The sequence below is a fragment of the Podarcis melisellensis genome (genome assembly GCF_964234715.1).
Source record: "Podarcis melisellensis genome assembly, chromosome: 5".
In the NCBI taxonomy this organism is placed as follows: domain Eukaryota; kingdom Metazoa; phylum Chordata; class Lepidosauria; order Squamata; family Lacertidae; genus Podarcis; species Podarcis melisellensis.
Genome location: NC_138537.1, coordinates 58,288,221 through 58,301,337, shown reverse-complemented (window position 1 = coordinate 58,301,337; position 13,117 = coordinate 58,288,221).

Below are 13,117 nucleotides of genomic sequence, written 5' to 3'. Positions count from 1 at the left end.
CGCTTTGGAAGTCAAATGGACTTCAGGAACGGATTCCGTTCGACTTCCAAGGTATGATTGTATTGTTCTCAAGTGGTATAAGAGTGCTTTAAATGTAGAGTGTCAATGTGACCTAAACGTTGCTTGTCCTTTTGTGCCCATGTGTTCACATTTCCCTTTTTAATAATGACTAAAGAGAACTGAAGGTATGGCTGTGTCAGACAGAGGGAAAATATGATGGTATATGTGTGTTTTTTTGGAAAGGTCCCCAGCTCAGTAGTAAAACTCCTATTTGAATGCAGAAGGTCCCAGTTTCAATCTTCAGATAGAGTGAGGCAAGAGCCCTGGTATTGACAGTGAATCCTATGTTCTCGTGGAGCTCCCATCTGTTGTAGCTAGCAACTGAAGCTCCATACATGCAGCGCAAGAGATTGTGACAACTATTCTTGTTAAATTGTGAACATTGGGGAGCAACTGTTTGCTGATGTTATTGAAGATAGACTAGGCTGAAGTCTCATAATTCTACCATAATGGCTGGAAGATGAGATTTAATGCTGATTAAATGGAAATCTATACAAATTGAGGAAATCCTATTATGCAATATTGGATATTGGGACAACAGTTTCTGTTCAAGAAAGTGACGCAGAGACGCAGTGTATGCTGCCTTCACTGTCAGCTAAATGAGGTACAACCACCCCAAGCCTTGCGGTATGCTAGGGATTACTAGGAACAAGACAGGAAGCACAAACAAGCACCCATCAACAGCAATCCATCTATATCTTTCTCCCTTTTATCTTTTGTGCCTAACGTTGGGGAGGCGAGTGTAGCATGTGTTTTCTATCTGATTTTTTCTATGCATTTATTCCATTTTTATGACTTTCCAATGCCTTTTTTTGGTCAACTGTAGCATTCTTTTACCCACACACTTAATGCCGATATGTTAGTACGTTGGAACAAATTAGACTATGTCGTATAATTGGAATATTCCTTTGGAATGACTTGTGCTTCAACAGACTCAGACATGGTGCAGCTATTCTAAAAGCATCAAATTAGATTAGACTTTCCCCCCTCTGTTTGTAAGAGAACAATTTAATTAGCACTTCTTTGGTGCTAATATTTACAGTACAAGACTAATGCAAATAGGGTGATCAGTAAAATGGGTGTAGCTTTTAACACATGCTCTTACTTTATGTTTAATTATGTTGATTAGTTTAAAACCCCCAGTTTGGCATCACCTTGCCTGCCTTAATGTGTTGTGCTTGAAGCCATGTGGAGAACTGACCTCAATATAATAGTGGCAAATCTCATTTGGTTACCTTTAGCTAATTAAAATATACACAGTACCATTGTGCCATTATTCATATTCTCTGTTTTCGCTCCCCACCCCCACGTTGTGCTGTAAACCAAACTTTATTGTAAGGGTGATGCCTGTCATTGCCTGGTGAGTCTCCTGCAATTCCTGTAATTAGGAGAGGTGTTTATTTCATTGCTCAGTTATAATAATGACTGCTCTGATAATCAGTGTAAAATATTGTGACTGTTTAAGTCCTTATTTGGTGCTAACTTTATTATGCCACCACCATAATATGTATATGGAAGGGGCGGGAGAGAGGAGGGAAAAAAACAAAACAAAACTATGGCACATTCTCATTTACACAAATTGCCTGAGGCTGTCAAATATGTGGATAATCAGAACATGGGATAAATGAGTGCATTGTGTACATAGACTTACACTGCCACTAGACTACAGGGTGGAGAAGACACAAAGTGAATTTGGATAATTGAAATTCATATAATGGCAGTTCTACTCTAGTTTTTCCCAATCCTTGGATACCTGAAGCACACTTTGCCACCCCCAGCTGAAATTAGAGATATTTTGCATTTTTACACCCTCTCCCAAACAAATTGATTCAGCACTGATGAACTACATTGTTGACCCCTTTGTTAGAACTAAGGCTTGCGTTCCATAATAAGTTTGAGAAGGCTTGCCTTGTGAGCCATATTTACTATGATGCAGTGGACTCGGGAGGAAGAGCTGTTGAGGGTAATTCTCTGCGTTTGGCCATACAAAACCAAATGTACTCTTGATGTAATAGCTAGCCTGAGCTAAGCAGGAAGTTTGGTAGGGATAGGAGTAGGGCATCTTCAAAGAACTGAACAAGCTAAAATAATCACACATTCCTATGGATAGGAGTAATGGATCAGGCAATAGGAAGTTGGATTGGTAGGGGCAGGGGTACCCAGAAAGCCAAGTCCATTGAGACAATCAAACTGTGGGAGGAAAGCCACTGTTTTGGGTATGCTGGCTGACCCAGACCAGGGTTTCTGTTGCCAAATTCACAGGATGTTTGCTGTAGATGAGGAGAGTCTGTGAAGGAAACTTACTATGTGTTATGGTATTGCAGCATTGTAAAGGAAGGGATAACCATATTAAACATGGGAATGGGTGGCCACTTTCGTATACGGGAACTCTGCTGCGGCAGCTGCTCTTGAATACTGCCAACCCATTTCTACTATTTCCCCATGCTTATCTCTTTTGCAAACGCACAGTGTCTCCTGACCAGCTTCCTGCCCCTGTTTTTCTCTACTTTCAGTGGGCCTTGGTTCCAGGATGATGACAGTCTCAGCCTGTTGCTGTTCACCCAACTATTTCACAACTAGGCTCAGGCCAGCAAAGGAATGTTTTATGTGTCGCCTGCCTTGTTTACTTCCTCCTAGCATCAGACCCACAAGCTGCTTCCTCCACTCAGCCGCTCGTAAGCAGGAGAACCATACGTCTTAGGGGCGATGCCTGGAAGAAGACGAGCTTTTCTATATGCTCCTGACTCCTGTAAAGGCCTGTATCAGGCAGCTGCCTAGGGCTGAAATACTCCTCTGTTGACACTTGCCCTGTTGCAAGTGACAGCAAAGAACACCCCCTCTCCATCTTCTTTGTGGCAGCCTTTTAAATATTTGAAGATTGTTATCAAGTACTCCCTTAATCTTCTTTTCTCTAGGCTAAACAGCCTCATGACTGTAATCTTTTTGGTATAACATCCTTTTTCTAAGCCCTTTATCATGTTTGCCCTTCTCTGACTCCTCTCCAATTTATCTACATGTTGAAGTATGATGATCACGAGACCTGGTGTTCTTCTGGCGGCAGCCTGACCAGCTCAGAGCACAGATGTGCTGCGATTTCCCACATCTTGGAGAGGGATGGTGCTCTGAATGCAATACATCTACCCATACTGAAGCTGTCACTTATGCTTGTCCTTAGATTGTTATCCTCTATAGGTTGCCATCCCTGGATTGTTCTGGATATTTCTCAAGAGTAACCACCGACTGGTCTTAGTTTTACTTACAGGTCAGAATTGCAACAGAAATGTAACATTCAAATAATAATAATAATAATAATAATAATAATAATAATAATAATAATTTTTATTTATACCCCACCCTCCCCAGCCAAGACCAGGCTCAGGGCAGCTAACACCAGATATAAAACGATTGATTGAAATAAAACTTAAAAAACAAGATTAAAATACAACAGTAAAATGCAGCCCCATTTCAGCAAAAACTCAAAAACTTTTTGGGGGATGAAAACGTCAAGTCTTCACCAAGGCTAACTATCCAGACTGGTCCTACATGGGCCAGAAAAAAGCCAGGGAAGTCCCCAAGTAGGAGTTCCATCACAGAAAGAAAAAGGGAAAAAGGAGGTTGATCTCAGTATATATTTTTTAAGTGCAAAAACCATCCACAGAAAAGATTAACCTTAGAGGGTAGGTGAAAAGGAGGGTCCTGGCAAAAATTTTATTTTTGCAGGTGAAAGTGGTGGTCGTTTCCCTTCTGCTTTTTAAGCTTTGCATTGCTGCTGCCTAGTGCATTGGAGCTCCATGCCACAGTGTCATTCCAAGGTTACTGTGTGTGTGACAACCAGGATAGTATCACGATTTAGCAGTAACAGTTTGAGGTGCGTTGTGGGAAAGAAAATGGTGGTGTGAGAAGCTCTGCTGCTGCATCTGCCAAATGCAAGAGCAAAACTAAATTTTAAAAGGATGAGGAGAAGGTCATCACCACTGCCGCCCACATAGAGATAAAGCCCCCCAAACACCTGAGAACTTTCTCCAGAGTTCCTAATATTGGATGAAATGCCCCTTCCCTCCGAAAAAACCCCCTCTCCCTGTTTCACCAGCTGTGGGGTACTTTTGCTCAGCATTTTTAGATATATCTCTGCCAGGAAGCTATTTTGTGGGTGGAATTCAAGTGCACACTGCCAAATTCCAGTTGTGCAATTAAAGTGGATTTGGCCTTTTTTCCTAACAACCATACTTTCAGGGGAGGGGGGAATGGTAGTATTTTGACAGATAGGAAAGTGATAGGGAAATGTATGGAAACAATTGGTGCAACTTTGTATAAACTTCATGCAAACAAATCAGAATGCATGTTCATATAATGTACCCACAAGCTTTGTGGAAACAAATCAAGATCAATGTTCATGGTGAGTTCTGGCACCTCTTTATCTAGAAAAACACCACTGGTTGACCCACACCCTGATCTTCCACCATGTATATCACCCTTCTGATCATCCTCTGCCCACAAGTGGGCCCCAGCTGCAGCTCATCTCTGAGTTGGGGCAAGTCCTGGCAATCTTGCTTCATTACAAAGTCATCAGACTTTGATATTGGTGCCATCTTTCAAAAAAAGCTTTAGAGTTGTTGGGGATACGTCTGCAGACATGGCTGGAATATTATATTGTGGAACCCAACATTGATAGCATTGCTTTATGGACTGGATTTGTCCCACAGGCTAGTCTTCTCTACATTATTAGCTAGTATTATTAGTATTATAAATTACCTTTCTGTGGTTGTGCACAATGTGATGCACAATAACATAAAACAGGTGGACCCTGTCAGTGCATGAAGAAATTGACAATTTGTTCTATTAGCCATCATAAAGAGTAATTAAATTCAATGGAGGCATTGCCATTGACCTCTATGTGTGGCTTGCAGCACCCATCGTTGCAGAGAGACACAGAAATGTGTCACGGACTCTGTTAATGAAATCTAGAAGCGGGAAAAGGTTGTGGCAAATGGAAGGGGGTGCGGGCAAATTATGACCACCTCCACCTCCAATTCACAGTTCCTCTCTGACACCACTGCCAGGTTTTCTAAATTGCATTCCAGGGATCCATGGGATGGCACAGTCTTTAGACCTATGACTCTATGTAGAGAGTCAACAGATGCTAGTTCCTTTTTATGTGGGCATCTGTCCACTAAGAGCTGGAACAAGACCAGCAACTCATTTAATACAAGGTTCCAAACAGCTACTAGTTATCGTAATGAACAACTTTTGGGCACTACCAATTTGGGCGTTGTTCCAAGGCATGACCTGAAGGTGAGAGGCGCTACACTGCATTATCACTCGCCCTGCCATCCCCTATGTTATATAATTAAAGCTCTGTTGAGGTTTTATTTTTATGGAAATTCAAGTACTTAGTATAGCTGTAAGAGATCTATAGAGGACTCACTCTTAAAAACAAATTTATTTTATGTGCTTCTAATTCCTTTTAAAGAAATAAACTGGTCAAAAGTAATCATTCTTACTCTTTATTATTTGGGGGAATCAAAAACCTAATCTTTAACCAGGCAGTGGATTCCTTTAAAAATAATAATGATAATAACAGATTATTATTATTATTATTTGCGTTACAGCTAGTGTACAGTGGCCTTATCTCCTCTTTGTACTTGCAATAACATATTATTTGACCATGAATCACTCTAATGGATTGAAACATAAGCATGTGAATTGAAAAATAGATACATTAGTCAAATCAATAAATAAATATGAAAATATATTTCCACTATGAAAAACCATCTTGGCTACTGTGTCCTCCAACTTGGACAGAGAAAGCTGAAATATATAGCTGTAAAATATGGCTTGCCATGTCAACTAGCCACTGCCTGCAGCCTAAAAGGAATTTTGAGCACCGGGTAAGTAGTATTTCATCAACAAAATCATAAAATAAAGACATTAAAATGAAGGAATGATTGAGTGCTGCAGGACGTTTGTAAAATCACCCTTCAGTCTGGGGCTAGAGTAGTTTAGTATTAGGGATTGCATACTTTTCATATAAATTTGCTTACAAATAGCATGCCTTAACAAGCAATATTGCCAGACTGCCCCGGTTGCAAATATTTTTTCCACTGTTGTTGCTACACAAACTCTACTTGTGTATTCTATGACATTACTAGAGCAGGTATAAATAATACATCTTCAATATTGAACAAGAATGCAATATACACCTCAGTGTATACCTATTAAATGTTACTTGTTAAGGAGTCCAGGTGGGTTTTTCTTTAACCATTTAGGAGCCCTTTCCATATAATTGACATGAATATGTCTTCTGGACACATGCAAGCCAATATTTCTATCTTTTACACAGGCACAAATCTGGATTTTTAAAACTTGTGCTCTCAGTCATGCTTTGTGAGACCTAGAGTAACTGCTCTCAAGGTTCATTCCATTGCCCAGATACTTGGGAGCGAGGCCCATGAGGAGTAAATTGGCATACTCCTGAGTAAACTGGAATAGGATTGACTGTGAGCCTGTAATGTAAATGAGTATAACCAGTGGCACAGATACTTTTCTTTGTATTTTAAAACCCTTATATAGAATAGAGATCAATAATCTTTGTTACTGACGCACAACTCAGACATAAGGGTTGCAACTTGCATGTGTTTAATCGTGTATTTAAGATAATGACAAAAGTAGATAGCGTACAAAAGTTATTTGCATATTATTCTACCTTGACCTATTATGCAAGCATTAATTTGTCGATTTGCATATGACAAGGATGTTTGATAGTATTTTACTGTGAGTCACATCAAATGCTGGTATAAAATAATATCAATCAATGTAGGGTATGTTTTATGTGTTTTCTGGCTACATCATTGCTTTTCAAGTGATATTCTGCTTTACATTTTGCATATGAACTAGACTTTGTACGTAGCCCTCTCCAGTACCCCTGTTGAAGTGACTTTCATGTGAATTTGAATGAGGAGACTCCTTGAAAATCCCAGCTAGCTGAAAAGGATTGACACTTCAGAGTCACAAAGCTATCCCGAATGCAGACCCAACAACTTTTCTTTTTGACCTGTCATCAACAAATACAAAATATTCACACACAAAAACCCCCCCATCAAGTAGGAGTTGTGATGGGAATAGAATACTGTGAGCATGGGGCATCTCCAAAAAGTGGTAACACTATGGCATTTACCACAGCTTAACATTTTATAATTCAGTGGTACCTTGGTTCTCAGACTTACTCTGTTCCGGGAGTCTGTTCCAAAACCAAAGTGTTCCAAAACCAAGGCACGCTTTCCCATGGAAAGCAATGCAAAACTAATTAATCCGTTTCAGACTTTTAGAAACAACCCCTAAAGACTAAAACAGCAATTGAACATGAATTTTACTATCTAATGAGACCATGGATCCATAAAATGAAAGCAATAAACGATGTACTGCAGTCAAACAGTCAATCAATCAGTCGCTGAACTGGGTTCCACGCAGTCACAAAAAAAGAGCCACAAAAACGCAAAATAAATAGCAAAAAGAGACAGCCCTCAGTGTAGCACTCAAAACGGAAGTGTGACACTCAAATTGGAAGCGTGGCACTCAAACCAGAAACGTAACACTCAAAACGGAGCATGTTCAGCTTCTGAAAAAAGTTCGCAAACCGGAACACTTGTAGGTTTGCAGTGTTTGGGTTCCAAGTTGTTTGAGTACCAAGGTGTTTGAGAATCAAGGTACCACTGTATGAAAAACAATTGTTATGGATCCCTCCCCATTCACTGGGTGGAATTACTGAGTCAGTCCTTTCCTCCAATGAGAGGGGTTTCTTCTGCTAAAAGGCGTATTGCTCCAATGGAAGAAAGGACCCAGCTTTATTTATTAATTTTCAAAGCATCTAATGTTTTCTAGTAAGTTTTACTACACATTATGGATAGGGAGGTACCAATTCAACATCGGTCTGTTACAGTGGTACCTCGGGTTACATACGCTTCAGGTTACATACGCTTCAGGTTACAGACTCTGCTAACCCAGAAATAGTGCTTCAGGTTAAGAACTTTGCTTCAGGATGAGAACAGAAATTGTGCTCTGGTGGCACGGCAGCAGCAGGAGGCCCCATTAGCTAAAGTGGTGCTTCAGGTTAAGAACAGTTTCAGGTTAAGTATGGACCTCTGGAGCGAATTAAGTACTTAACCCGAGGTACCACTGTATTTTGGGTGCTCTTCCACCCATTGGTCAACCCACCAAAATCTGAAATGCCAGCTGTTCCCCAAGCCCCACCAAACATTTTTGGTGCTTGCTCAACTGCACGGGCAATGGAGATCTCTTCATCACAGGGGCTGAATACAGCTTTCAGCTGAGACAAGTGCACCTGTTAGGCTGCATAACAACAATCAAATTTTCAAAGCGATGCACATATTTATCACTCTGCTTACAGTATCCAAACAACGTGGAAGCGGGGCTGTTTTCTAGTTCTCATCGTGATATACACGCTCCTCTATAAATGTAAGAGCCAGGGAATTATTCCTGTTGTTAAAATGTGTAGGTAAATGTGATTAGATCAGGCTTCTTTAGCACATTAAATTGTTTATGTTACCGATGTCAGGGTCATCCTTTCCCCGAAACCTTGTGGTAATTTATTATACAACGCGCCTTGGTGTTTACTGAAAAAGGAAGCCAGCGGCTCTAGCTGGGTTGCTTGTGTCTGGTTCCTCATTCTCTGAGTGTGAAAACTTTATTGCTCATTATCTACTGGGCTGTGATGAAGTGACAGATGATTTATTGGGAGCCAAAACCTGTGTTTCAATGGTGAACATTTTTATCCTTTTGTGTTGCAGCCTGCCCAATCCCTTGTAACTGCTGAGGCAACAAATGAAGGGAACTGAGTGCTGGAGGGCTCCAGGACTATCACTCACAAATGTCCACATTTCAGATCTTGCTCCATCCCTGTTTGATTCAATTCCCTTTTGTTGCTTAAAAATTCAATTTGTTTAATTGAGCTGTTGGGCAGTAAAATCTGAATTCTATGCATTTTAACCATTCATATTAAATTTCTCTCTGCATAGTACTTGTTATTAATAGGCTTTAAGAGAGGTCACTTTAATTTAAATGTAGCGACCTTACAAGCTTATAAAATGATCTATATGCTTCCCTCCTCAAACTGAAATTAAATTGAATAAATGGAAGATAATGTTACAATAGATATTTCTTATCAAGGTTTTGAGATGTTTTTAGAATGTGGGATTCTGTTATAACACAGATGTGAAGTCAGTCTACGTGCTTCATCCTTTGCCTCAATCGTTAAAAAAATGACTTTCGGATGGTGGCCTACAATGATGCCAGGCCACTTTAATAAACTTGCAGTTTCTGTTTGGCATTTAATTGCATATCTAGTGCTGCGATTTGTTTAGTACTAGGTATGTAACAAAATGTGTATAATGGCATTTTTTTTGTTTATTTTAATAGGGGTTATGTGTTATTGACATTTAAATAGCAGAACATCTTTTCCTTCAGGATTAATAAATACCATGCAAACCAGCACAAGACTTTAAGGTTTACTAAACTTTAATCTGTAAAATTTAATAGCAATATCCACATCATTATGTGTGTATAGAATCCTGGCTGGCTTTGCAAACACTTTTAAGCCATGAATTATGTTACAAGAATGGGTTTGCTGTGTATCATTATGTCCAGGTAAATGCCAGGATGATGACATAATTGGTAGTTGGGAGTAAAATACAACCCCAGTAAAATGTTACTAAGGTAAATGTAGCCGGATTGTAATTCATTATACATAAACACGACGACTTGCGTTATTTATCATTTTATGAAATGTAGAACAAACTGAGCTCTCAGAGCTTCCTTCGCTACTTTATTCCAAATGGAAACAATGCATTAGTCACAAGGTATTCTCATTTATTCTTTCTTTCTTTCAAGATTTACCAGTTCTTTACTGTACTACTTTTGGAAATAATTTTAGAACTCCATGCTAGTCTGAGCTAAGATGCCTGAAATACAAAGACCTTAAAAAAAAGAAAAACCAAAAAAAGAAAAAGAAAACTAGCCTCATTAAGAATGATATCCTGCCACTTTCAGACACTGACAAATTTATGACTTTGGATTAAAGGTCATATGGGCATTTCAGCCATTAAAGCAGTTCCATTTCATAATACCTGCAACCTTAAGGAAATACTTTTTTTTTTGCACATAGATGCCTGTTATGTTAGTTTCTGCTAAAGACATACAGTAATAGTTTGGAAGCAACAAAAGCCCTATTTTGTACCTGTTCAGCTTGCAAGTGTGCTCGCCTCAGGCTACTGTTTAACTTTTAACCCTCTTGTTCACATAGCGTACATGCATAAAAACTACAATGTACCTCATAATGATGCAAGGCTTGCAGCCTTTCGTTCAGACTGTTTGTCACAGGATGAGCTGGTCCCCGTTTTTTTTTAAAATTAGCTTAGGAAACGAGGAAAACACAAAAGGCATTTCCCTATGAAATAAATGTATTGGGCTGCTTAATGATAGCTGGTACATTTCTTCTACATTAACAGGGCATTTAGCTTTGAGAAATAAGTCACTTCAAAATGATGTTGAGGGAGGTTTGTTTTTCCCAATCCTTTTGGGGGGAGGAGGGGGTATTGCCTTATTTTAAAATATTTTTTCAGGCTTTTATTATATGTGCCAACCACTTTCATGTCAGACTTAGAATGAACTACAGTATAACTAGGATATATTATTCCCCCCACCCTACCAAGAGTTTTGGGCAACACAGCTTATGATGAATTATTTGTATGGTCACAAGAAAATTCCCCTCTCCTGCACTTAAACCCAGCAACATTACACCCCAATTGTGGTAGAGGAAACAGCTGATGTGACAGCTGTACAGCACATGGAAATCCATTGGTACATTGGTTAATCAGCAGTTTTTATTGGTCCTAGAGAATACATAGAAGAGCTGTCCTGAATTAGAAATGGGCTTATGTTCTCACTTAATAGGACATATCCTTTAGCTCTAGATGAGGAATTCCTACTGTTTAATGATGGAAAAGTCTCTTTCCTCCCCTGCCCACCCTCAAAGGATTATGGAGGGGAAAGTCAACATATGGACGTTTCAGCCTTGAGGCCTGGTACAGTTGGTAGGAGGGAAAGACACATTTCTAACCTTATCCCCTTCATATCATTCTACTTAAAATGAAGTAGCTAGTTCAGTTCTCTTTATCCTTGCTGTGGTTTTGATTCTTAGACAGTTTCACTGTGGATGCATGGTTCCATTTCCAAATAGTTATACATCCGAACGGTGCCTGTAATCCTGGTTGGATGGTGGAAAACTGGAATAAGGAGAAATGACTTTGGTGTTACCTCACCTCTGCTCTCCAACACACTGTTCTGCTAGCAGTAGGAAGCGCACTAGATTCCTCATGTGGATCCTGCAGTTGTTGCTGGTAGTTATTTGCACAAAGGAGGAATGTGCACAGGTACATGCGTACTGTGGGAGCCTGATATTCTGAGCAAGCACATAGGATTCCTCATATAAAATAAGGAAAGTCAAGGAAAGTTAAATATGTCCCAGCCCCCCCCCCCCAATGCACACATGCACAGGAACCCAACAGCTGGTGTCACATCCACAGCACACATTTAAAGCATTTTAATACAGTACCATTTTAGCAGCCATGACTTTCTCCCAAAGGATCTAGTTAAGGAGTCAGAGAGCTGTTAGGAAATCCTTCCCAGCACCCTTAACAAACTACAGTTCCCAGGATCTGTTGGCATGACTGTTAAAGTGGACTAAGAGTGTTTTCACTGTATAGTCAAAACAAAAAAAAATTCCTTCCAGTAGCACCTTAAAGACCAACTAAGTTAGTTCTTGGTATGAGCTTCCGTGTGCATGCACACTTCTTCAGATACACTGAAACAGAAGTTTCCAGACCCTTCTATATAGTGAGAAGGTGGGGAGGGGTATTACTCAGAAGGGTGGTGGGAATGGGTGATTGGCAGATAGCTGTGATGAGCCTGTTGACGACTCTTAACGACTGCAATAGGTCTTACAGGAAAAAGCAAGGGGTGAGAAGGTGAAAAATGGCTTTGTCATGTATAATGAGATAAGAATCCAATGTCTTTGTTCAGACCAGGTCTCTCCATGGTTTTAAGTTTGGTAATAAGTTGCAATTCAGCAGCTTTTCTTTCCAGTCTATTTCTGAAATTCCTTTGTAGTAAAACAGCTACTTTGAGATCTTGTATAGAATGTCCTGGGAGATTGAAGTGTTCTCCTACTGGTTTCTCTGTCTTGTGATTCCTGATGTCAGATTTATGTCCGTTTATTCTTTGGCGTAAGGTTTGGCCTGTTTGTCCAATATAGAGAGCTGAAGGACATTGTTGGCATTTGATGGCATACACAATGTTAGACGATGAGCAATTAAATAGTCCCGAGATGGTATGTGTGATGTTGTTGGGGCCAGTAATGAAACTTCACTGTATAGTGTGGATGTGAAATTCTAGAGAACCCATCAGTGTTGCTTGGTGGATTATTGCGTAGAGACATCTTTGCCGGCAAGAAAGAAGACTAAGTGGGAGTCAGTTTAGCAAGTCGTTGCTGTTGTGGCCGAGTTGCCACGGGGGCCTTTCCGACTTTGTAGTTCTTTCTTCCTTGGAAGCAAGAAAAGCCTCTTTCTACCATGGAAGCTTGTCGAGCTGCATGAGCTGGGCCAGAGGAATCTGACCCAGCTCTAACGGTTCGCAGGGCTTCTGTGTATTTCTAACAGTCGCTGCACTTCCTCCTCTTCCTTGCAAGTGAAGATCGACAGTGAGAAGCCAGCAGGTAGTGCTCTTATGTTACCTTGATTTTTCTACTGTTTTTCTTCCTCCTCTAGAAGAAGACTGAGCTCACAGTTACAAGGGGAGAGGTTGGTGGGCAGCGGGTGGATCTCGTCTGGAGGCCGGCACTTGCCCACTCTTCTCTGAAGCAGTCACAAATCTTCATATTTTGTATTAAAGGGTCTTCAGGGGTGGGGTGAGGTCTCCACTTTTACTATGCAAGAATTTCAACCAGAAAAAGAATGTCTCTGTCATTTTGGATGTGCTTTTCTTGTTT